The sequence below is a fragment of the Pelodiscus sinensis genome, chromosome 15 (genome assembly GCF_049634645.1).
Source record: "Pelodiscus sinensis isolate JC-2024 chromosome 15, ASM4963464v1, whole genome shotgun sequence".
Lineage (NCBI taxonomy): Eukaryota > Metazoa > Chordata > Testudines > Trionychidae > Pelodiscus > Pelodiscus sinensis.
The window spans coordinates 22,497,571-22,523,710 of record NC_134725.1 but is presented as its reverse complement, the minus strand read 5'-3'; the positions used below and the strand labels follow the sequence as shown (position 1 = coordinate 22,523,710).

Genomic DNA, 26,140 nt, shown 5'->3' with positions numbered 1-26,140 from the left:
CACTGTGTGAAACTCGTCTAGCAAATGAAGGTCAGCTCATGGAAACAGGAGGTGGTTACACATTCTTCTGGCGTGGACGCAGCAGTGACGAACGTCGTGAATCTGGAGTTGGCTTTGCGGTTAAGAATCATCTTGTCTGCAAACTTGCCAGTCTTCCCAAGGGCGTGAATGACCGACTCATGACACTGCATCTTCCACTACCGAGAGGAAAGCAAGCCACACTGATCAGCGCTTACGCGCCCACAATGACGAATCCGGATGAAGTAAAGGACAAGTTTTATGAAGATCTCGATGCCCTACTCTCATCCGTGAAGTGCACTGACAGGCTGATTCTACTTGGCGATTTCAACGCGAGAGTAGGATCTGATCACACTGCCTGGGATGGCGTCATTGGAAAAAATGGAATCGGTAAATGTAACAGCAATGGCCTACTATTACTGAAGACATGTGCGGCTCATGATTTGATCATCACCAATACCATCTTCCGCCTGCCCACTCGCAAAAAGACGTCCTGGATGCACCCACGCTCTAAGCACTGGCATCTCATTGATTATGTCATTGTGCGGAGGAAAGACAGACAGGATGTAAGGGTGACCAAGGCCATGCCGAGTGCTGACTGTTGGACTGACCACAGACTTAACATCTCCAAATTAAGCTTTCGCATCAAGCCAAAGAGACGTCCGCAGGGAAACAAAGCTGTGATGAAAAAGATCAATGTCAGTAGACTGAGGAACCCCAACACAGCAACTTTACTAGCAGAAGATCTTGGCAACCAACTTTTAGAGCTGCAATTAGAGGAAAATGCTGAGAAGGACTGGGAACGCTTCCGGGATATTGTGCACTCTTCTGCACTAAAGGTTCTTGGACCCTCACACAGGAAACAGCAGGACTGGTTTGATGAAAACGATGAAGAGATCAAGGCCATACTTGCTGAAAAGCATCGCCTTCACCGTGCTCACCAGAATGACCCATCGTCAACAGCTAAGAAAAATGCCTTCAACAACATTCGCAGGATCGTACAGAACAAGCTTCGTAAGATGCAGGACTCCTGGTTGAGTGCCAAAGCAGATGAAATCCAGAAGTTTTCTGATAGAAACGATGCCAAACGGTTCTACGAAGCCCTTAGATCCTTGTATGGACCTCAGCCCTCAGGGAGTTCCCCTCTACTGGACTCAGATGGTGCAACTCTCATTACTGAGAAGGCTCTGATTTTACAGCGTTGGGCTGAGCACTTCCAATCCGTACTGAACCGCCCATCTTCCATCAATAACGAGGCGATTGATAGAATGCCCCAGGTGGATATCAACCACAGCCTGGATGTCTCACCATCAGAGACTGAAACCTTACAGGCCATCAGCCAGCTGTCCAGTGGCAAGGCCCCAGGATCTGATGCGATTCCAGCGGAAGTCTATAAGGGTGGTGGTGCAGTGCTTGTCAACAAACTCACTCAGCTGTTCCAGTCCTTCTGGAATCAAGGATCTATTCCTCAGGAACTGAAAGACGCGTCTATCGTACACCTCTACAAGAGGAAAGGAAATCGACAAGTTTGCGATAATCATAGAGGAATATCACTGCTTTCCATCGCAGGTAAGATCCTTGCACGAGTGTTGCTGAATCGTCTGATTAACCACCTGGAACAGGGTTTATTACCCGAGACACAGTGCGGCTTCCGCAAAGAGCGTGGCACAGTGGATATGATCTTCGCAGCCCGACAGCTTCAAGAGAAGTGTCAAGAGCAGAATCGTGAACTGTACACCACCTTCGTGGATCTCACCAAGGCTTTTGACACTGTCAGTCGCGAAGGTCTGTGGCGCATCATGTCGAAGTTTGGGTGCCCTGACAGATTCATCTTGATGGTACGTCAGTTCCACGACGGCATGACGGCTCGTGTTTTGGATGATGGAGAAGCTTCAGAGGCCTTTCCCGTCACAAACGGCGTCAAGCAAGGGTGTGTGCTGGCACCGACCCTGTTCAGCATAATGTTTCCAGCCATGCTGTCAGACGCCTTTCAGAACAGTTCCTTGGGAATCAGACTGAGATACAGGACCGATGGGAAATTGTTTAACCTGCGAAGACTCCAGGCTGTCACCAAGATAAAAGAGACTGTTACGAGATCTCCTTTTTGCTGATGACTGCGCCCTGAATGCTGGATCAGAGCAGGAAATGCAAGCCAGCATGGACAAATTGCAGCAGCATGCGACAACTTCGGCCTTCTCATCAACACAAAGAAAACCGAAGTGATGCACCAGCCAGCTCCAAAAGCTCAGCATCAAGTGCCCACCATCACAGTGAAGGGACAAAAGCTGCAAGCAGTGGACCAATTTACATATCTTGGCAGCACCCTCTCCCGCTCAGTGACAATTGACATCGAGGTCAACTGCAGAGTCGCCAAGGCAAGCTCTGCATCCGGCAGACTGTTGACCAAAGTGTGGGACCGCCGTGGAATAAGCCTTGCTACAAAGCTTAAAGTCTATCGAGCAGTAGTGTTAACTACCCTGATGTACGCCAGTGAGACTTGGACTGTATACAGGAGGCACGCTAGGCAACTGAACCACTTCCACACGATTTGCCTCCGCAGACTACTGAGGATCCGGTGGCAGGATAAGGTGCCAGACACAGAAGTCCTTTCTAGAGCAGGTCTGCCGTCAGTTTACACCCTGCTGATGAAAGCTCAGACACGCTGGGCAGGCCATGTTGCAAGGATGCCAGATCATCGCATCCCTAAACAGCTCTTCTATGGTGAGCTGTTTCAAGGGAAGCGATCGCACGGGGGACAAAAGAAGCGATACAAAGATACGCTTAAAGCCTCTCTCAAGTCCCTGGATATTGACACCACCTCCTGGGAGACCCTGGCACAAGACCGATCAACATGGCACACGCTGATCTACCAAGGCTGTCAAACATCTGAAGCCAGAAGGACAACCATAGCACAAGAGAAGCGAGCACTCCGTAAAGCCAGAGTTGCAAAAGCTGCAACAGTGGTGCCCACACATGTCTGCCCGACCTGTGGTAGAACATTCCGTGCCCGTATCGGCCTTATCAGCCATTTGCGGACACACCATGAACAGTCCATAACCTGTTAGATGTCAAGGTCCTCTTCGAATACGATGGACGAACAACAACAACAACTGTTGTGGGAAAGGGCAAAAATATTCCTTCTTGGTCCCCCTCTGGCTATTAAAAGTATTGATAAAGATCATTATTAATATGTCTATGACATGACTGACAGTCAGACAGACATGTCTTTTTGCATCTAATGTGATAAAGCGATTCCACAGCAAATTACAGTCTGTTTGATGGATAGGGAGAAGGAGAAAAGTAGGGTAAGGGGCAAAATTGATAGCACATTGTATGTTGAATAGCTCTCTAAAGAGTCTGCAATCTTGAGTCTGTAAACTCATTTGTCACATTTATGCAGATCCCAGAATAGTCTATTTTTTACTTTGCTTGCTGATTTGCTGTCTCTCCAGGGAAATTTAAACTGAGCTAGGCTGCTGAACAAAGGATCATGTTGCTTCTTATCACCTCACTTCTCCAGTGCAGAGTATCCCCAGCTGTAGACTATGGCCTGATTTAACTCACAGGCTGATGTTTTTAGTTTTATTGGAAAAACAAAGAAATTAAAAAATTATTGATTGTAACACACAAGAGTTTACATCGTGTGAAATTTATTCCCTAGGCTAAATGCATTTCTTGTTCTGTCCAGCATATGAATGCAAAATCTGTTCTCAATTGAAAATTGTAATAGCTTTTTGCATATGGAAGCATTTTTCCTCCCTCCCTCCCTTCCCCCATAAAGAACTAAAAATACCTTACTAATTAAACATTTGTAATAGTTAACTCTATATATTGTGAGAATAAACACTGACTTCTTATCCTGCTCTTGAAATTCTACCATGTACTCAGTCATTTTACATTTACTAGACCAAATTTATCCTCAGCATAACTCCATTTTCTTCATTTGAATTATGCTGAACTTGATAATTGCACCAACAGTCAGTCTGGCCTATTTGGTAATGATTAAAAATAAGGACAACCCATAATGAACTAAAATACAAGAAGTACATTGAATCTTTTATACCTTTTAGGATATGTCTACGCAGCAAAGTTATTTCAGAATAATGGTCGTTATTCCAAAATAACTATGCAAGCACCTTCACAACAATTGCATTACAGTAGACTTCCGATAATCTGGCACCTTTGGGACCAAGGTGATGTGCCGGAGTATTGGGAGGTACTCCGGCAGGAGGCTCTGCCGGGTCTGCCGGGACCCACACTGCATCCGAAGGCGTGGGCGGGGAATGGTGCAGCAGGAAGGCGGGGGAAGCCCCGCGCTGCTGCCAAGAGTTTCTGGGAGCTCTCCATCCCCCAGACTGAAGTAGTTATTGCTGAGCAGGGGGGCGAGGGGCAGCACTGCGGGACCAATGCGGCAGCACCCCAGCTGCTCTGCTCTGCACTGCTTCCCCAAGTCTGTCGCTGCTGAAACTGATGAGCGGCAGACTTGGGGACGCTGCAGAGCTGAGCAGCTGGGGTGCTGCCGGGCACTAAGCTGGGGGGTGAGGGGCGGCGCTGCGGAACCAACCCAGCAGCACCCCAGCTGCTCTGCTCTGTGCCGCTTCCCCTAGTCTGCTGCTGCTGAAACTGATGAGTGGCGGACTTGGGGAAGCTGCAGAGCAGAGCAGCTGGGATGCTGCCAGGTTGGTCCTGCAGCGCCGCCCTTCACCTCCCTGCAGTCTGTGGGGTGGGGAGCCTGCTCCCCTCCCAGAAACTCATGGCGGCGGTGCGGGGCTTCCCTTTCCTTCCTGAAAAATGGTGGAGGGTTCGCCCCCTCGCCATTTCCCTCGCCGTTCCCCGCCCACCTCCCACTCCCTGGCCAGTCGCACTGGCTGACCCGTTGTAGGGGTATAATCCCCTTTCCCTCTTTTCCCCTTCCCTTTCCTAGCCCAGCGTTCATGGGATTCACAGCAGCTCCAATTGTCCGGCTGGCCGGAGCACTTCCAGGTTCCAGTTGGTGCCGGACTATTGAGAATGCCGGACCACTGGATGCTGGACAATTGGAGTTTTACTGTATTTAGACATTTTGAAATAACAGGAGGCTTATTTCGGCATTGGTAAACCTCATTCTACAAGGAATAATACCTCTTCTGAAATAGATATTTCTATACAGGGGCTGTGTAGACAGGGCAACTACAGTTATTTCAAAATAAGAAGCCTCCAGCCCTTCCCAAAGTACCCTGCTGACCACTCTGTCTACACTCAGCCAAGCACTGTAGTCTCCCCTTCCCCTGGAGCCCTGAAAACTGCAGCCTCAGGAGAAAGGGCTTATGGCAGACAGGAGGCCCTGACAGCCCTGAGCCACCCAGCAGCTGCTACTGCCTCGATTTTTACAAAAATGAGACAATCTGCTGAGCAGCAGATTGTCTCATTTTTGTAAAAATCGAGGCAGGAGCCTACCTGGGCCCTCAAAAAATGTGCACTTTCCTGGTCTGGTATGGAGCTCCTGGCCCTCCTTGAAGTCTGGGATGAGGAGGCAAACCTCCAGGATCTCTGCACTAGGAACATGGATGTCTATGGCCAGATGGCTACCTGAGGAGCAGGTGTGGATGAAAGAGAAGGAGCTCCACCAGGGTATGTCTACACTACCACCCAAGTTCGAACTAGGGTGGTTAATGTAGTCAATCAAAGTTGCAAATGAAGCCCGGGATTTAAATATCCTGGGCTTCATTTGCATCTTGCCGGGAGCCATCATTTTTAAATCCTTGGTAGTTTGAACTCTGTGCCCGCGGCTACATGTGGCACGGAGTAGGTAGTTCGAATTAGGCTTTCTAATTCAAACTACTGTTACTCCTCGTAACGAACTACCTACTCCATGCCGCGTGTAGCCGCGGGCACGGAGTCCGAACTACCGGGGATTTAAAAATGGTGGCGCCTGGCAAATGCAAATGAAGGCCGGGATATTTAAATATCTTCATTTGCAACTTCGATTGACTACATTAACCACCCTCGTTCAAACTAGGGTGATAGTGTAGACATACCCCCAGGTATATACCAGGGCCCAAGAGCGCAGCTCCTGCTCCAGGGAAGAACCCCACACCTGCCCCTATTACATAAATCTGGACTGCATCTTGGAGGGTGGGGCAGTCCCTTTCCCCCACCCGGTAGTGGACTCGGGGTTCAAGGTGCCTGTCATCACCTTCCCGGGGGACAGAGATGAGAAGGAGTTGGACAAGGCGATCGTAGAGCCAGTACTCCAAGCTCTGGATGTGTCCCAGGCATTGTCCTAGACTGGGGTAGCCACATCAGGTGAGTGCCATCATGTTCCCTACACATACAAGCATACAGGGGGCAGGAAGCAAGGCGCTGGGGTTCACGCCTCACTCAGCCTTTGCAGCCTGGGGATCACTCAGTAGCCTGTGCATGTGGGACCACATAGAGTGACAGTTCAGGGCTGTCAAGGATGTTCCCTACTCTAGTACGATGAATGAAGAAGTTGGGGTCCCGCAAAAGCACTCCAGAACCTTGCCTCTAAAGGCTCTAGTATAAAAACTTCCCCCTAAAATCCTAATACCCAGATTTTGGGGAATCCACTGCCACCATCAAGTGCTTTGAACCCACATACAGGGGTGGACACTTGAAACCAAGTCAGGGGTACCTTAGCTCTTTTTTCCCCAAAAGAACTTGAAAAAGAAAAGAGAAAAACAAGCTGCAATCTCTGGTAGCTGACCCCTTAGTGAGAGGCATGCAGATAGACACAGATAGACCTTCCAGGACACAAAGATCAACCAAAAGCGGTTAATTAGAAAAAAACCAATAGTTTATTATCAAAAGAAAACTACAGTTGCGAACATAGTAAATTGGCTAGAGCCACCACTGAGATTGATACTCTGAGAAAGTCCCTGGGCTGAAGGCTTAGTTACAAAAGAAAAAAAAACACTTATTAAGCTCAGACATTATTTCCAAATCCCCAAACAAGGAACAACAAATCCTGATGGACTATCTAAACTTTTCCCTACTTACACATTTTAAGAAATCTGTTCTTGGAGAGAGAAGTGTCTCCCATCTCTCGCAATACTTGGGAGAAAACTACTTTGAATCTTAAAACAAAGGAGAGAAATAACAAAAATCCTCTCTTCCAGTTTGAAATTCCTACCTCCATTTTTATTGGCTGACCACCTGATATCTTGCTATGTACAGAGGTAACCCCTCACACACATCTCTCCCCCAAAACCGTGTCCCCCTCTCCCACAGCAGGTAGGGATATAAGTTTTCTCTCTGCAGGATGCTCCAACTGCCAAACCCAGCAGATGTGTTGAACAGAGGGAAGCCCAGCTGCCTCTGTGGCCCCCACCCACCCACCCACAGGATTCCAGTCTGGCTGGCACCTTCACATGTCTGCTTGTCCATGGGATTGGGGCAAGGATTATAAGGCTCCCTGCCTAAGGACATCTGGGCCCCTGCTCACTGGCTAAAGTGCACTTGACCTTGCTCCAAGCACATCAGCTTCATTTGAGCCATGAACTGTCACTCTTGGCTCACAGATGAGGGCAAGGCTTCAGGCACAGTGTCTCCTAGGATGACTGACCATCTCTTTTTATTCTCCACAGCTGAACCAGCTGCAAGACGGGGGCAGTCAGCACTACCCAGAGCAGTCTCCTGAACCCAAGGGACCCACAGGTGCTGGAGACCCATGGATGAGTTCCAGAGGGAGCCCCTCATGGCACTCCATGATCCATGGAGCAGACCATAGACCACAGGCTTTAGGAAGACATCTAACAAGGAGCAATGGTCTCAAGTTGTGGTGGGAGAGGTCCAGGTTGGATATTAGGAAAACCTATTTCACTAGGAGAGTGGTGAAGCACTGGGATGGGTTACCTAGGGAAGTAGTTTAGTCTCCATCCCTAGAGGTGTTTAAGTCTCGGCTTGACAAAGCTCTGGCCGGGTTGATTTAGTTGGGATTGGTCCTGCCTAGAGCAGGGGGCTGGACTTGATGACCTTCTGAGGTCTCTTCCAGCTCTATGGTTCTATGATTCTAAGGAGACAAACAAACAAAGAGAGAATCAGAGAGTGGCCAGAACCCTTGGGAGTTCCCTGAGTCCAACCCCCCCTGTTCCCCACACACATACTTACCCCATCTCCGGCAGGGCTTTGGGAGGGCAGGACTGAAAAAACCTCCCAGGAAGGGGGTTGCACCACCCTCACCCTCTCCCATTCTCCTTTTCCCTAGGGAATCCCATTCCAGCATCCCCCCCCTCCCTCCCTCCTGGGACAGTAGCCTGAGAATGCCATACCAAGTGAGCTCAGCCCCAACAGTCAATCTCCCCATGCTGAACTGGTTTTCATTGGACTGGTAGCTTTCTGGTGTGGCGAGTTTCCAGAGGGTGATAGCGATCCAGTTCTGGAGGGGGATGGCAGGTCTCATGCGAGTGTCCCATTGCCTCAGGATAGGGGTGAGCCACTCACAGAGCTCCAGAAAGGTGTCCTTCCTCCGCAAATTCTGGAGTCATTGCCTGCTGTCCCACGACTCCATGATGAGGCGGCAGTGAATGGAGTGTAGTGGAGGGTAGATGGGATCCAACAGCATGAGTCATGACTGCAGAGAGCTGAGGAGGGTCTCCAAGCAGAATACATGCTTATATAGAAGCTTTTAGGTCAGGATCTTAAAGTGCTTTACAGATCTCCATTAATCCTAACAGCACCCTGGAGTGTTCTACTGATGTCCATTAATCCTAACAGCTGTCTGGGTGGGTGGGCAAGTGGGGAGGAGGAGGAGGAAAGCTATTACTATCCCCATTTTACAGAAGCCTGAATACATCCACCCTCTTTATTGGCAACCCAATAAAGGGAGTATATCTCTTCCCAAGAATTAATTCTAGAGTATAAAGTGGGAGGCCAACACTCCATCCTGCTTATCTACCACAAACCTGTATTTAGCCATACACAAGGCTGTCATTTAAAAAAGGGATCTGGGATCTCCTAAGGTATATCTACACTCAGGAGCTCCAATAGCCTCTGCAGGACCCTGGGCAAGGTGTGGTGGGGGCCTAACTTCTGGAAGAGGCATGGCCTCAGATGGAAGGGGTGGTGCAAGAAGCAGACAACCCTGAGAGCCGCCGAGAGTGCACTATGCCAGCCCACAGGCAGCCCTCAGAACAACCCAGAGGTGGCATGCCTTGTCTCTCCCAGCTAGAATCATAGAATCATAGAGCTGGAAGAAACCTCAGGAGGTCATCAAGTCCAGCCCCCTGCCCAAGGCAGGACCAATCCCAACTAAATCACCCCAGTCAGAGCTTTGTCAAGCTGAGACTCAAAAAACCTCTAGGGATGGAGATTCCACCACCTCCCTAGGTAACCCTTTCCCAGTACTTCACCACCCTCCTAATGAAATAGTTTCTCCTAATGTCGAACCTATACTTCTCCCACTCTAGCTTGAGACCACTGCTCCTTGTTCTGCCATCCATCACTACTGAGAACAACCTCTCTCCATCCTCTTTGGAACATCCTTTCAGGAAATTGAAGGCTGCTATCAAATCACTCTTCTCTTCTGCAGGCTAAACATAGCCAAATCCTTCAGTCTCACCTCATAGGTCATGTGCTCCATCCCCCTAATAATTTTGGTTGCTTTCTGCTGGACCCTCTCCATTGAGTCCACATCCTTTCTATAGTAGGGGACCCAGAACTGGACACAATACTCCAGGGCTGTGTCTACACTGCACCCCTTTTCCGGAAAAGGGATGCAGATGAGACAAGTCGGAATTGCAAATGAAGCGGGGGATTTAAATATCCCCAGCTTCATTTGTATAAACATGGCTGCCGCTTTTTTCCGGCTTGGGGCTTTACCGGAAAAAAGTGCCAGTCTAGACCGGGATCTTTCAGAAAATAAAGCCTTTTCCGAAAGGTCCCTTATTCCTCTTAAAATCAGGAATAAGGGACCTTTCGGAAAATACTTTATTTTCTGAAAGATCCCTGTCTAGACTGGTGCTTTTTTCCGGCAAAGCCCCGAGCTGGAAAAAAGCGGCAGCCATGTTTATACAAATGAAGCTGGGGATATTTAAATCCCCCGCTTCATTTGCAATTCCGACTTGTCTCATCTGCATCCCTTTTCCGGAAAAGGGGTACAATGTAGACACAGCCCAGGTGTGGCCTCACCAGAGCCAAATAAAGGGGAATAATCACTTCTCTAGATCTGCTGGAAATACTCCTCCTAATGCACCCTAATATGCCATTAAGCATCTGGGCTGCAAGGGCACACTGTTGATTCATATCCAGCTTCTCATCCACTGTAATCCCCAGGTACTTTTCTGCTGAACTGCTACTTAGCCAGTTGGTCCCCAGCCTGCAATAATGCTGGGGATTCTTCCATCCCAAGTGCAGGACTCTATACTTGTCCGTGTTGAACCTCATCAGATTTCTTTTGTCTCAATCTTCTAATTTGTCTAACCAATCCTTGCAACAAACCGCGGTGCCAACTCTGCCCACATATATACACCAGCAACACCATCACAGGACCTAACGAGATCAGCCATACTGTCACTGGTTCATTCTCCTGCACATCTACTAACATAATATATGCCATCATGTGCCAACAATGCCCCACTGCTATATACGTCGGCCAAACTGGACAGTCCCTACGTAAAAGAATCAATGGACACAAATCAGATATTAGGAATGGTAACATACAAAAACCTGTAGGGGAACACTTCAATCTTCCTGGACACACAATTGCAGTTCTAAAGGTAGCCATCCTGCAGCAAAAAAACTTCAGGACCAGACTTCAAAGAGAAACTGCTGAGCTACAGTTCATCTTCAAGTTTGACACAATCAACTCTGGATTAAACAAAGACTGCGAATGGCTTGCTAATTACAAAAGCAGCTTCTGCTCTCTTGGAATTCACACCTCCAGATCAGCTACTAGAAGTGGGCCTCATCCTCCTTGATTGGATCCACCTTGTCATCTCCAGCCTGATCCTGGCCTGCATATTTATTCCTGCCTCTGGAAATTTCCACTACCTGCATCTGACGAAGTGGGTCTTTGCCCACGAAAGCTTATGCTCCTACACTTCAGTTAGTCTATAAGGTGCCACAGGACTCCTCACCGCTTTTGCAGATCCAGACTAACACAGCTACCCCTCTGATAATTTGTCTAGGTAACTCTGGTCTCTATCCCTGCCCTCTAGTGTATCTACCTCTCCCCCTAGCTTAGTGTCATCTGCAAACTCGTTGATGGTGCAATCCATCCTCTTATCTAAGTCATTAATAAAAATGTTGAACAAAACTGGTCCTAGAACAGATCCTTGGGGTACTCTGCTAGAAATCAACTGCCAACCTGACAGAGCCATTGATTATTACTGCTGTTTGGAGTAGGCAGCAAGATACTCTGGCAACAATTTAAAGGGCCTAGGAGTCTGGCCCCTGCTGCTGAACAGTACACTTGGGCTCTGACTCAGCTTTGAGCCCAAGCCCTGCTTCTATCCACACAGAAATCTGTCCGGCCTGGATCAGTAAGGGTATGTCTACACTTCAGCGCTATTTCAATCAACTTAATTCGAAATAGTTAATTCGAATTAAACTAATTCAAAATAACGCATCTACACACAAAAACTATTTCGGAATAGCATTTTGATATTTTGAAATATCACATCCACACTGAGTGGACCGTGAACCGAAGTTAAGGCTGGCTGGAACCAGTGCCGGCAGGGCATCAGGTTAGGACTTAGTGTGTGGGGCTGCTGCCTGAGGCTAACTGAGCTCTGTGCTTAAAGGGACCCTACCCCCACCCCAGACAGACAGTTCTCAGGATTCCCTGTTTGCTTGTCTACCTCAATGAGGGACAGCAAAGCAGTCCTGTCTTGGAGTTCCCTGAGTGCCCACACTTGGGACACCACAGCACTCAGCCACATGGAGTCGGAACTGCCTCTGGCACCCTGGTGCATCTCGTGGGGTCGTTGCCATCAGCCCAGCTGCACTTTCTGCAGGCTGCCATCCGGGGAGAGTTTGTGTGTTTCGGGGGGGTCCATCGGCGGGCTGTCAGGATCCAGGAGGCCCTGCGGGAAGGTGTCCACCCCCAGGAGCCCTCAGAGCCACCCCGGTCCTTCCCACCAGGGGCTCATGCCCCATTCCTCCCTCATGTCCTTTCACTTACCCCTCCCTAACCCCCCCTTCCTGATATTAAATAAAGACACGTATGTTCAAAAATAGTAACTGGGTTTACTGAACAAAACTGGGGGGAGGAATTGAACCTCTGGGGAGACTGGGAAAAGGAGGTGAGAGAGGGCAAGAGAGAGGGTGGGAGAGGGGAGAGGGAAACCTGGGAGGAGGGAGCTGGAAGGGAAAAGCAAGGGGAAGAAAGGGGAGAGGAAGCTCAGGGCCCAGGGTTGGGGGTCTCACCAGACCAACTTGATTTTCATGCAAACCTCGGTGAGAGGAGAGTAAGTTTTCCTGGTTGTGCCCAGAGTGGCCACCAGGGCTCCCTGGGAAGGGCTGGAGGCCCCCTATTTCGAATTAAGTGTCAACAAAGCACTTATTTCTAAATAGCTATTTCGAATTTGGCATTACTCCTCATAGAATGAGGTTTACCAAATTTGAATTAAGCGCTTTGCTATTTCAAATTAAATTCAAAATAGCGGTTTGCATGTATAGCGGTTTGCATGTATTGAAGTTAATTCAAAATAAGGGCTGTTATTTTGTATTAACTTTGCAGTGTAGACATACCCTAAGTGCTCAGGACCCAGCTCCTGGAACCCTGCTAAGGATGGGTATTAGTCCATGTCCCACTGTGACTTGAGTCCAAGTGTTGGCTCTTTGCAGTGAGGGTACAGCTCAAGCTGCATCCCCCAAAAGATCTGTGCAGTGCAGTACAGAAACATCTCCATGGCTATGAGTCCTGGATACAACAACTTTAAACTCAGGTTTACAACGCAGAGTGGGTGCTGAGGTGCAGGCTTAGAAATATCAAGTTCATGAGCCAGGGTACCACACAGCCTGGTTCACAAAGCAAAGTTGGCATCCTCTAGAAACTATCCTTAGATCTTACTGGCAATGTGATATTAAGCCATCATTTAAACCTCTTTGTGTCTCAATCCACCAACCTATAACATGGTGTGGCGGGGTAGCCCCGCCCCTCCCGAAAACCGCCGGCACGTCGCGGGAAGGGAGGGAGGACTCACCCCCCGGGACGGCACAGCCAGCCGCCCGCGGCTTCAGCGTGGGGAAGCCGACGCACCGGCCGGGGAACGAGCCGGGGCCGGCAGATAGCGCCGGAAGAGGATGGGGGCGGGGTGACGTCGAGGTGTCGTCACATGACGCCCGGCCCGGGGGGGGGGGGGGGGGGGGCGCAGGCAGATGAAGGCACGGACGTCATCTGCCTGCGACCGGCGGGCCATTTAAAAAGCGGCCGTGAGCCAGGCAGAGGGGGGAACGCCGAGGAGACGCTTCCCCCACAAGGACCGGAGAGCGTAAGCCGGTGTTGGAGGCCCTGGGTGGGAACCGAGGGAGCACCCAGGTGAGCCGATTGGTTCCGGGGGAAGAAGTGGCCCAGGGCAGGGACGTGGACCCTGAGAGCAGGGGAGTTTAGGGGTCTCGACCCACCCTGCTAGGTGGGGAGTCTTTCCCTGACCTTAGGGCCCTGGGCTGGGGTCCGGAGCGAGGGCGGACCCGGACCCCCGTCCCCCAACCGCCGTGGGGCACGCACAGAGTGAGTCACGTGGAGTTGCAGACGACTTTGGTAACTGAGGGGGCGGACGTAAGCCCCTCTCTGGGGGTCAATCCCCTACACATGGATATAACCACACATCCCTATCTCAGGGCGTGTCTATGTTATCGGGAAGATGGATGCTGCAGTGGTTGATCTTTTGGTATTCGATTTAGCAGGTCTGATGGGGCATGCTAAATTGAATGCTGAGGATGCCTCCATAGACACCAGAACTTCTTGCGAGGAGTAAGGGAAGTCAATGGGGGTGTTTCTCTCCTCAACCTCCTACAGAGAAGATGATGCCTTAACTAGGCTTATGGTACATCAACTCCAACTATGTTATTTACATAGCTGGAAATGTGTACACCTGCCCTCACTAAGGTTCTGCTTGTAAAATACTTTTAGATCTTCCGAAGGTTCTATGTAGTACAAGCTAGTTTCGTTGTCTGTTGGTGTAAATGGGTTCAATTCCACTGATTTCTAAAGCATTTCACTCACTAACACCAGCAGAGAATCTGGCCGTGGCTATTCAAAGTACTACTATTCATTAAAAAGATCTCACGGGCAAGCCATACAAATCAAAACCCACAAACAATGCTTTTCCTGGCTCTCATTGTCTTGTGGCCACAGTAAGCCAGTGTCCATTTTACACATCTTAGTCACAATATATCAGTACAGGACGGAATTCTGGAGGACATCAGATGTGACTGGAATATTAGTGGAGTTGGAATAAATTGCAATAGTGTTTACTTAATGAACAATGGCATCTTATGTTCCTGGATAGTTACTATAGTTTAACTCCAGTAAGTACAATTCAGCCAGAGCTTGATAAAAAATGACATTAGCCTGGTAGTTTTTGGTTTTTGGAGAATAATGGAAGTCATTAAATGGTAATTCATCTAATTAGAATTTGGATTTCATGCCTCTAGTAGATAATGTTCAGGGAGGATGAAGTAACTCCCCCATCACACATCTGCTGGCTTTTATTTCCACTGGATCACATCCCTCTTCTTTTACAAATCTCAGGTTTTATAATCCAAAGCCACTTCACTATTAGGATGTCTAATAAAAATACAATCACTGGGGCTGCATTGCTTTGCTTGTCATCTGTACAAAAATTTGAGGAAAATATAGCTCTACATCTTCTTTATGAAGGCACCTTTCTGGACTTTCAGTTCATTTAATTTTGCCCTGGAGCATCGCTGCAGTGAGTAACATGGAACACAATCTGCCTATCTGTCCCAGTGCTTCTAAGTAATCCCTTTCTATCTTTCATTACCCTAGGGGTACGTCTAGACTACATGCCTCTGGCGACAGAGGCATGTAGATTAGGCTACCCGACAGAGTAAAATGAAGCGGCGATTTAAATAATCGCCGCTTCATTTAAATTTACATGGCTGCCGCGTTGAGCCGACAAACAGCTGATCAGCTGTTTGTCGGCTCAGCGCGATAGTCTGGACGCTCCCCTGCCGACATCAAAGGGAGTTGTCGACAACCCAGGTATGCCTCATCCCAGGAGGCTGGGATGAGGCATACCTGGGTTGTCGACAACTCCCTTTGATGTCGGCAGGGGAGCGTCCAGACTATCGCGCTGAGCCGACAAACAGCTGATCAGCTGTTTGTCGGCTCAACGCGGCAGCCATGTAAATTTAAATGAAGCGGCGATTATTTAAATCGCCGCTTCATTTTACTCTGTCGGGTAGCCTAATCTACATGCCTCTGTCGCCAGAGGCATGTAGTCTAGACGTACCCCTAGCCTGTCACATGCAGGGTAATGCCTCTACAGAGATTAAATAAGACAGAAGCAATAACTATAGCTCAATCCATAGGGGATTTTCTCACTAGCTCTACTTACGAGATGCTCACTGTATCAAATGCCTGCCTTATAGTTCTTCTATCAATGTTTATATGCTATTCTGCAATTGCTACTTGCACTTCCAAAGAAATTCCAGCCATGTTATCTGCTTTTCAAGGGATGGGAATTTTCCTTTCTCACCTGTCCATGTCACCTACTATCAACCAACTCCAGTCATCAGCTTTTGCAATGCAACTGCACTATGCTGAGCAATCCTCATACTGCACAAATTTGCACTTTAAAAGATTTGGGTATCCTCTACATTCATGAAAGCAAGCTGCATAGAATGGATGTTGTATTGGAAAATAATCCCTCACTCTCAGAGGCCTTAGGAGAAAAACCTATTCTTGCTTACAGACAACCCCTAACCTGAAACGTATTCTTTCTTATAACTATGTCACACAACCACATCATAAGCCTCCAGGAACCCAGCCCTGCAACCAAAAAAGATGCCAACTCTGACCACATATCTACAATGACAAATTCATCACTGGAGCAAACAATATAAGCTACAAAATCAAAGGGTCATTTGACTGCACATCTAGTAATTTGCTCTATGCCATCAAATACCAGCAGTGCCCCCCCACCCCCACGCTATACGTATTGGAGAAACTGGACGGTCTCTGTGGGAAAGAATCAATGGACACAAATTGGATATACTTAAAGGGAACACACAGACGCCTGTAGGTGAACATTTCTGCTTGCCTAACCACAGTTTGACAGACCTGCAGGTGGCTGTCTTGTCACAGGGCAGCTCCACAAGCCAGATATATAGGGAAGGACTGGAATCACAGTTCATCCACAAATTCACTTCACATGCTAATGGACTCAGTTGTGATATGGGCTGGCTAGGATACTACCTACTTACTAACCACTGAAGGTGCTAACAGCTTTCTGAGTGGTATCCTTCCTGACCTAGTAATCTATCTATTGACTTTGATTTTTATCTACTTAGGTCTAAGTACCCATTCTCCAGATACTTAATGATGCTCTGTCTCAACCCCCCTTTCCTTTTTTCTTTTTCTCCCCCCTCTCTTTCCCCTTTCCTATTTATTTCAAGTTTTCATATCCCCTACGCATAACTCCGGTCATATGAAGAAGTAGGCTGTGCCCACGAAAGCTCATAATATCATCTACATGTTTTGTTAGTCTGTAAAGTGCTACCAGATCATTTGTTGTTTTTTTCTGTAACAGACTAACTTGGCTACCCCCAGAAGCTGCTAAGAATCAGAATTACGTGAAAGAGCATATGCTGTTCAGGGCCTTTTAAAGAATTATCCAATTATCCATTATCCATACCATTATCCAATGTTGTTTTCAGTGTTGCTGGTCCCAAGGTAAGAGAGAGACACAGTGGAGGAGGTAATACCAAATATAGTCTCTCCATTGAGTCCATCATTTTTGGTGACTGCACTGCAACTTTCTGGCTCAGGAGCGTGATAAAATACCCCACAAGTTCAAGAAATATCCTTTGGTGTGGAGCAGGACTACTGAAAGAGGGAGAAAGGGGACAATTGCCATGGTGCCCAGAGATTCAAAGGGACCCAGAGTTCCCAGGTCTAGTGGCCAGATCCAGTGGCCTTGCCCCTTTGATTTGCCACATAGTTTGGATGGCTGGGATGAAGAGGGGTTGAGCTGCAGTCTGGGCAGTGCTGAGCACTGACTGCCTTCAGCCCATCCCTTCTGCATGAGGCCCCTCCTCACACACCTGCTGGTTTGGAGTCTGGCCTGCCTAAAGTCACATTCCTTCCATCTGTTTTCCAAACAGACAGACTTACCATGCTTCCCCTGAACACTTGTCCAAGGGGCAGGGAATATTGAGCTTAGGTTAATATAATTTTCACCTGTATTCAGTCTTACAAGAGATCAGTAGCTTTACAATAACAACAGTCTAAGATACTGTTATAGAGCAAAACTCTGAACTTTGCTAGTTTTAGCACTTCTCTAATCCTGAAAGGATGCTATCTAGAGTGAATTGCTTGCTGCAGATAGAACAGAACTTAATGTGACTGGGAACAGCAGTATATTAATGGATTTATATTAAATAACCTTGATGTTTAGGCAGTAAGAATTGCAACTCCTAAACCAGAGTTTCTTAAACTGTTGGAGGTGTGAACAACAGAATTCAAAATAGTTGCCGTTAAAGAGGCTGACTTTTTTTTTTTTTTTTTTGCTCAACAAAAAAAATCCTCAGTGTTCCTCATAAAAAACAATTATTATTTGGTGTTCCTTGGTCTTTTAAGAAACTCTGCCCTAGACAGACACCACACCATAGCATCCCACAATATTTATCCTTTACCATCTCAGATCAAAAAGAACTTAGCAGTAAATGTTCCAGAAACTCCTTTTCCTTCAAAATGTAACTAGAACCTTATTTTTTAACTTAAAAATATTCAAGAACACAGTAATCTAACTATAAAAGTTGACAGAAGAAATAGTCATTGTCCTTCTGGATAGATCTACAAGCCATGTAGATACCTGCAAGATCACTCACAAACGAGCACACAGTGAAAATGCTGACAGTATTATGCCAAAAAATGATCTTGAAGCCCATATTAGAGAAATTCCAGGTTTAGGACAATCCCCATTGGCTCTCCAAACAATAGGGGCATCTTCCAAACCCTACTGCCATCATTGTACACCAATAAGAAGGACTCAACATACTAAAAATGGCTGTATATAGGGCATCCTGGGCATCACTTTTATAATCTCATGTTGACTCAATATCTATTTGGCTCAGTTTTTATAAGTAAAAGGATGGTTTTCCAACTCTCAGCTCCAGCTGTTCAACTTAGGACCTGAGAGTTAACCTGGGTTCTTTCTGACTTATATCATTACCACTAACTAGAGGTCTGAAGGCATAAGTTGTAGATTCATATAGACTTTAAGGTCTGTTATGATACTCTAGCCTGACTTCCTGCACAGGATTTCACCCAGTGATACCTGCATCTAGTCCATAACTTCTGATTGTCCTAGATTACATATGTTAGAAAGATACTGTTCTGTCTTGATGTAAATATTTCAGCTGAGAGAAAATCATAGAATCATAGAATCAAAGGGCTGGAAGAGATCTCAGGAGGTCATCAAGTCCAGCCCCTGCCCAAAGCGGTCATCCCAGTCAGGGTTTTGTCAAGCCGGGATTTAAAATCATGTATGGATGGAGAGTCTACCACCTCCCTAGGGAACCCATTCCAGTACTTCACCACTCTCCTAGTGAAATAGTTTTTCCTAATGTCCAACCTATAATTTCCCCATTGTAACTTGAGACCACTGTTCCTTGTTCTGCCATCTGTCACTACTGAGAACAATCTCTTTCCATCCTCTTTGGAACTTCCTTTCAGGAGGTTGAAGGCTGCTATCAAATCCCTCTTCACTCTTCTCTTCTGCAAACTAAATAAGCCCAAATCCATCATCCTCTCCTGATAGGTCATTGCTCCAGCTCCCTAATCATTTTGGCTAACCTCTTCTGGTCCTTCTCCAATGCAACCACATCCTTGCTATACTGGGGGGAGGACCCAGAACTGGACACAATACTCCAGATTTGGCCTCACCAGTGTCGAATAAAATGGAATAATAACTTCTCTAGATCTGCTGGAAATGCTCCACCATTAACCTTCTTGTCTACAAGGGCACACTGTTGACTCATATCCAGCTTCTCATCTCATCTAATCCTCGGGTCCTTTTCTGCTAAAATGCTACATAGCCAGTCGGTCCCTACCCTGAAACAATGTTTGGGATTCTTCCGTCCCAAATGCAGGACTTCGCACTTGTCCTTGTTAAACCTCATCAGATTTCTTTTGGCTCAATCCTCCACTTTGTTTAGGTTACCCTAATCCTACCCCTACCCTCCAATGTATCTACCTCTCCCCCTAGCTTAGTGTAGTCTGCAAACTTGCTGAGGATGCAATCCATCTCCGTATCTAGGTCATTAATAAAGATGTTAAACACAACCAGCCCTAGAACCAATCCTTGCGGTACTCCGCTTGAAACCAACCATCAGCCAGATATCGAGCCATTGATGATTACCTATTGGGCACAACAATTTAGCCAGCTTTCTATCCACCTGACACTCCATTTATCCAATCCACATGTCTTTAACTTGCTGTCAAAAATATTGTGAGAGATCGTATCAAAAGCTTTGCTAAAGTTAATGTATATCACAACCACTAACTTCCCCATTTCAACAGAGCCAGGTAGCTCATCATAGAAGCTAATCAGATTGGTCATTCATGACTTGCCCTTGGTGAATCCATATTGACATTCCTGATCACTTTCTACTCTTCCAAGATGGGCCGGCATTAGGCACCAGCAAAGGAAACACGTGCTTGTAGTGGCATATTTTCAGGGGTGGCATTCCGGCCCACAGGAGGAGCAGGCAGGGAGACCCGGAGAGGCTTCCCCAATCTGGGAGCCCCACACCCAGCTGCTCGGAGCCTGCACCTGGCCACGGGGTGCTGGGAGCTCTGCACGGGCAGTCCCGAGGCATGGCCCCTTCTGGTTTGCTTCCTGCAGGGCAGCGCATGTGATGCTGAGCCTGGCAGCCTCTTCTTCACCTTCAAGTGAATGCGGCCCCCTCCCGCCCATGTGCCCCCCTGGCTAGCCACCTCCCTCCCATATGTGCCCCCTACAACTCTCCCTCCCTTGCCTCCTGCCCCTGGGCCTCCCCACCTGTGTACCCCCATGGCTGGCCACCCCCCACCTGTGTTCTCTCCCCTGAAACTCTCCTGGCTGTGAACCCCCCTTGCCCATCTGTTCCCCGCCTGGCTGTGTGTCCCTGCCCACTGTCCCGCAACCCTCCCAATACCTCCCCACTCTCTTCTCCTTCCCCAGCTTGGCCTTTGCCCAGCAACTCCACAACCCACCTCTTGGCTTACAACCCTGCTGGGACCCCGTCTCTTCTTCTCCCCTCCGCCCACCCTGCCTCCCTGCCACCCACTTGGCTCCCCATCTCCTGTCTGGCTCTCTAAACAATCCTCCTTCCCCCTACACTCTGGTCCCTGAACCCTCCTCCCCACACCTGCCCAGGAATCCAGCCCCCTTGTGCTGTGTCCTGACAACTTCACCCCTGCCTGGACCTAGGTGATTCTCCCTCCCCTTTTGTCTGAGGAAGGGGAACTCTGGTGTTCCCAGTGCGTGTGTCCCCAAGTCCCTTCCTCTCTGGGGCTGGAGAGCTTTATTAAAATTGTAATTGTGATCCCATTTAAATAGGTTTTGTTTTAAATAATATACCTTTAAAATCAAATTAAAAATTGTTATGGCCTAAATTTATCATAGCCTATTTAAATCACTTATAAATTAAATTTAAAAATTAAATAGAACATATGTCCTATCAAATTTTAAAGAAATTCTACCAGTTCATTATTGTAAGGTGTTGTGCAAGCACCAGTGTTTACATTAGCAGTATCTTCTTCTGCAGGTGAAGAGAGAATGTTTTTATCACTTTGGTTTATTCAGCTAGTTCAATTCAATGATTAGTTCATTCACCGTTGCAAAAGCGAGAGTTGACAAAGCAGAAAAACTTGTTTTCCTCTTCTTTCAGTAAAAAACTGGTTATGAGAGAGTTCTAACATCTTGAAGACCACGATGACTAGAATCGATCTGTTAAATTCACTATGGATATTTCCTTTGTTTAATACATGAATTTTAGATGCAAAATGTGTTTGGATACGTTTTTATGTGTCTTTCACATTTAATATAGTTATATTTCATACAAAAATTAAATGCTGGTTTTGTTTATTTTAAAATGAATTTCTATCCAGACTGAAGTAGATGCAAATCATTTTAAAAAAAGTAGCCACCACTTAGCAAATAATAAATGGGTAAAACCTGTCTCTTAAGTGTTCCTATTATACACCATATTGTAATAGAATAAAAATGTAAAAATTAAGAATCTGATTACATGTAAGTTACACAATTATTTGGGCATTCTCCTGGTCAGTAAATAGAAGCACCAAATTTGGCATAAAGGTTATATTTAGTTGTAAATCAACATGTTTTAAAGGTTGCTAATCAATAAGACTCAACCATCCTTTAGGAAATTATTTTAAAAGTACAATTTAAATGATTAATTGCTCATTTAAACCAAGGTTTTCTGCTTGCTGGTTTAAATCATGATTAAAATTAGAGATTTAAATGAAACCTATTTAAATCAATCCACCCTGCTTCAGAGGCTGTTTGGTGAAGGAGAAAGCACAGAACTGCCCTCATGGAATAGGTCCTAGGATAGTGGGGTTTTGTTGTCTGGTGCCTGTCTTGTTTTGGACATTTGAGCTGGGGAGTTGAAACAAAAATTCTCTTAATCCCTTTGAACTGTTTCATTGTCCATGGACACCAAGAGTTGGACAGCTGATGTGTTGGGGTTGGAGTCTGAGTGATTATAAGGCTTCTAAAAATAAAATCCCTTTGCAGAGTGAGGAATGGGACCGGGACTCCAGCACTAGGTGAGGTGAACAGCTGCATACTTTGGAAGTCTTTAACTGACTTGCTGTGGATGAACCTGCCCTCCCATTGTCCTCATATGGGGAGTCCTTGGCACTCTCCTAGGATATGAAAATTCCCAGGATTTGGGCTCTCCCTGGAGCGCGTGCCCCACTCCCCAGGAATCTGCACAAGCTGCATTTGTGGGCGCACCCCCAGCAAGCTGTGTAAGCTGCATTTGCGCATGCAACATCCCTGGACAAAAAGGGGAGGGGAATTTTTTGCCTGGGGCTACAAAATATCTAGAGCCAGCCCTGCTTCCAATGTTCCCTTCTATGATTTTTCCAGGGACTGAGATAAAGCTGACTGGTCTGTAGTTCCCTGGATTGTCCTCCTGCTCCTTTTTAAAAATTGGCACTACATTTACCTTTTTCTACCATAATGCTGGGCAACTTGTTGTAAAGGATAATTACCCTTACATTTGAACCTTATTTTCAGTCTAGCTTAAAGTTCCATCCATGAACTCCTATTTTGCCTTTGTCTGCTAAATTAAAGAGTCCTCTGCTATCAGAATTTCTCATCACGTGGGCTTTTATGGATTGTTATCAAGTTATTTCTTGTCCTCACTGGTGTTGAAGAGGTTTAACGTGGATAGAACTGGGACTTGAAACTGTAATTTAGGCTCGAAACCCAGGAAAACACTTACATGCCTGCTTAACTTTAAATATTGAAATTCCACTTACTTCAGTGGTACCACTCATACGATTAAAGTGAAGTCTATGCTTAAGTGCTTTGCCTGATTTGATATTTAGTTAACAATTTGGCTGCTGATGCCCAAGCCAGACTTGAATCTAGCTCAATGTCTCTTACAGTGGCTTTGAAGTATTACCAGCAATAAAGTAGTAGAACAAATACCTTATTCTATTTCAAAAAAGCAAGTATGCTTCTGAATACATGAAAGCACGAATCCAATGTCTTTCTTACTTTATGCTTTTTTGTTTTAAGTAGAAGAACTTATTTTATTAATAGTCATTGCCTAAGGCTAGATAGACAATGTGGGCACATTTTCCTCTGTCTGATGACTTTGCTGTCTCTAATTTCTATGACACTAGTGAATAGTCGCTGAAATCTTTATAGCTACTATAGTCTTCAATGTAATATTTTAAACCAATCAATCTATTTAATCAATCAATTCAATTTAATACCCAGTTCATTAAGTGGCAGCATACAGCAACCCTCTTTGAAATGGCAGGCTCTCATGCCTGAAAATTTTATCACATACTGTTAGTAAATTCTACTAACCCCCAAATAATGCTGTACCCTGCAGCCAAGGCTAAGTGTTTTATATAAGACTGTGGCATCCCCCCCGGCTAAGATACTTCTTCTGATAAACCCACCCCAGCCAACTGATGCTAATAGATTTCAGCCAGAAAAATAAGGAGGAAAAGCTGTGTTTCTGTGAAAAGGAGAAGTTATTACAGTGGCAGTAATGGCTTATGAGGGTTATTTCTTGTGTCTAAAAGCCTAATAACTCATGAGTGCTCAGCCTTAAGTGAGTTATGGGAGTCTCTTGTGAAAGTAAAAATTTCCCTTATGCACCTATTTTCTTTCCATAAAATGAAGGAGAATATTTCTGAACAAATCCCAGGTGCCACAAAGTGCTGCTTTCTTGCCTTGGTGGCAAGAAATGCTTCATTTGCCATGTTGAAGGCTATGAATAGCCATTTTCCTCTCATCCTTTCTCTGATGTTTTCTACAAAACATGCTCTAGAAAACGCTGTTTGGGACACAGCTTAAGCAGTTTTAAAATTCATGTCAAACAAAATACTGTACAGTGGATGTATAGAGCATTCACTTCACATGCAAATAATGCAATATAAGTACTACTAATAATATTGTAGGGACTAATCACACACATGTTCTTGCGCAAGTAAATTTACAGTACAGCGTCAGAAAACAGGGCTTCTTCCGGAAGAGTTATTCCTGTCCCTGTGAGGAATAAGTCCTCTTGTGCAAGAGCTCTTCAACAAGAAGGCAGTGTAGACAGGCAATGTGATTTTCTTGTGCAAGAAACCCCTATGGCTAAAATGGCCATCAGAGCTTTCTTGTGCAAGAGAGCATGGACACTCTTGTGCAAAATCCCATGGCAGTGTGGATGCGCTCTTGTGGAAGACCTTTTGCACAAGAACTCTTCCACAAAACAGTTATTGCTCAAGAACTTGCCAGTGTAGACATAGCTGAAACGCATTTGCATTTTTAAGATATTGGCATAAGAGAAAATTAATTGTAAATAGCAAATATCAATGTATGGATGAAAATTTGAAATGTGCCTAAACTGCCAATCTCCCATCTACTTGTCCTGCAAAAGCAAATCGAAATATATTGAATATAACCAACACAAGATGTACATATTATCAGAAATGAACTGAACCAATAGGGAAGACTAGGCCTGCCAACAGAAGCAGGGACAAAGTAGACAGTTTACCCTAGGGCCTGGCGATTTAAAAGGGCCTGGGGCTCCCAGTTGCTGCTGCCGCTACTGCAGCTCAGCAACAGTGGTGGCTAGAGACCAAGGCCCTTTAAATTGCCATTGGAGTGCCTAGCAATATGCTCTCATCAGCACTGAAGGACTGGCTGGGGCAGGCTAGTCCATACTCTGCCCTTTCCATCCAAGGCCCCACCCCTTCTAGGAGTATGAAGCTATACCCTCTCTTGCTCAGGCATCCAGCAATTCTGTAGCCCCTCCCTCTCTGGAAGATGGAAGCCCAAGTTCAGTCCTTTTGGGTATGTCTACACTACAGCGCTAGTTCAAACTAACTTAGTTTGAATTAGTTAATTCGAACTAAGCTAATTCGAACTAACGTGTCTAGAACTAAAAACTAGTTCGAATTAGCGTTTTGCTAATTCGAACTAGCAAGTCCACATTGAGTGGACTCTGAACAGGGCTTAAGGATGGCCAGAAGCAGTGCCGGCAGGGCATCAGAGGAGGACTTAGAGTGTGGAGATGCTGTCTCAGGCTAGCCGAAGGCTGCGCTTAAAGGGTCCCGACCCCCACCCCGGACAGACAGTTCTAAGGGGTGCCCCGCTTGAAAACCAGTCCTGGCTTGGAGTGCCCGGAGTACCCACACTGGGCACATCACACCACTCGGCCATCAGCCCGGCTGCACTTGCCGCAGGCTGCTATCTGGGGAGAGGGGACAATCGGGGGGCTGCAGGAGAGCTTCCACCCCCAGAAGCCCGCAGAGCCAGCCCAGTCCTCCCCATCGGGGGCTCGTACCCCATTCCTCCCTCACCTCCTTCCACTTACCCTTCCCTAGCCCCCCTTCTTATTGATATACAAAATAAAGATAACGTTTCTTCCAACATTGACTCTGTCTTTATTGAACAAAACTGGGGGAGACTGGGAAAAGGAGGTGGGAGAGGGGAAGTGAAAGGCTGGGAGGGGGAGGGCAACTAACATGATCAGGGGTTGGAAACAGGTCCCAGATGAAGAGAGGCTACAGAGACTGGGACTGTTCAGCTTAGAAAAGAGGAGACGGAGGGGGGACAGGATAGAGGTCTCTAAAAGCAGGGGTTGGGTGGAGAGGGTGCATTCAGAAAAGTTCTTCATGAGTTCCCATAAAGAAGGACTAGAGGACACCAAAGGAAAGGAATGGGTAGCAGGCTTCAAACTAGTAAGGGAAAGTTGTTCTTCTTGACAAAGCAAAGAGTTAACTTGCGGAACTCCTTGCTGCAGCAGGCTGTGAAGGCTACAACTAGAACAGAGTTTAAAGGGAAGTTAGATCAAGTCATGGAGGTTGGGTCCATGGAGTAGTCTTAGCCAGGGGCGAGGAGTGGTGTCCCTGCCCAAAGTTTGTGGAAGGCTGGAGAGGGATGGCACGAGACAAATGGCTTGGTCACTGTCTTCGGTCCATCCCCTCCAGGGTCCCTAGGGTTGGCCGCTGTTGGCAGACAGGCTACTGGACTAGATGGACCTTTGGTCTGACCCAGGATGGCCATTGTAAGCTCAGGGCTCAGGGTCGGGGGTCTCAGTGGACCCCCTTGATTTTCATGCACACCTGCTCCTGGGTGACCAGGCTGGCTGGCAGCTCTCCTGCCCTAGACGGCCACTTTCCTGTGCCTAGTGCGGAGATCGTGGACGAGGTCCACGATGTCCGCACTAGCCCAGGAAGGTACCCACC

The 26,140-nt window shown here is 46.8% G+C and overlaps 1 protein-coding gene across 4 annotated transcripts in view; it reads right to left on the bottom strand.

Moving 5' to 3' along the window:
- Window positions 1-26,140, bottom strand: part of GALNT9 (polypeptide N-acetylgalactosaminyltransferase 9) — a 443,926-nt gene that overhangs the window by 86,362 nt on the left and 331,424 nt on the right. The window contains exon 1 of one of the 4 annotated variants that reach the window (XM_075898390.1): window positions 13,164-13,252. The exons of 2 other annotated variants lie outside the window; for them this stretch is intronic. The gene's annotated coding sequence lies outside the window, so the exon portion shown is untranslated. Of the gene's footprint in view, window positions 1-13,085; window positions 13,253-26,140 lie in introns of those variants that run through there. One more of the 4 variants, XM_075898388.1, reaches the window with a different exon arrangement.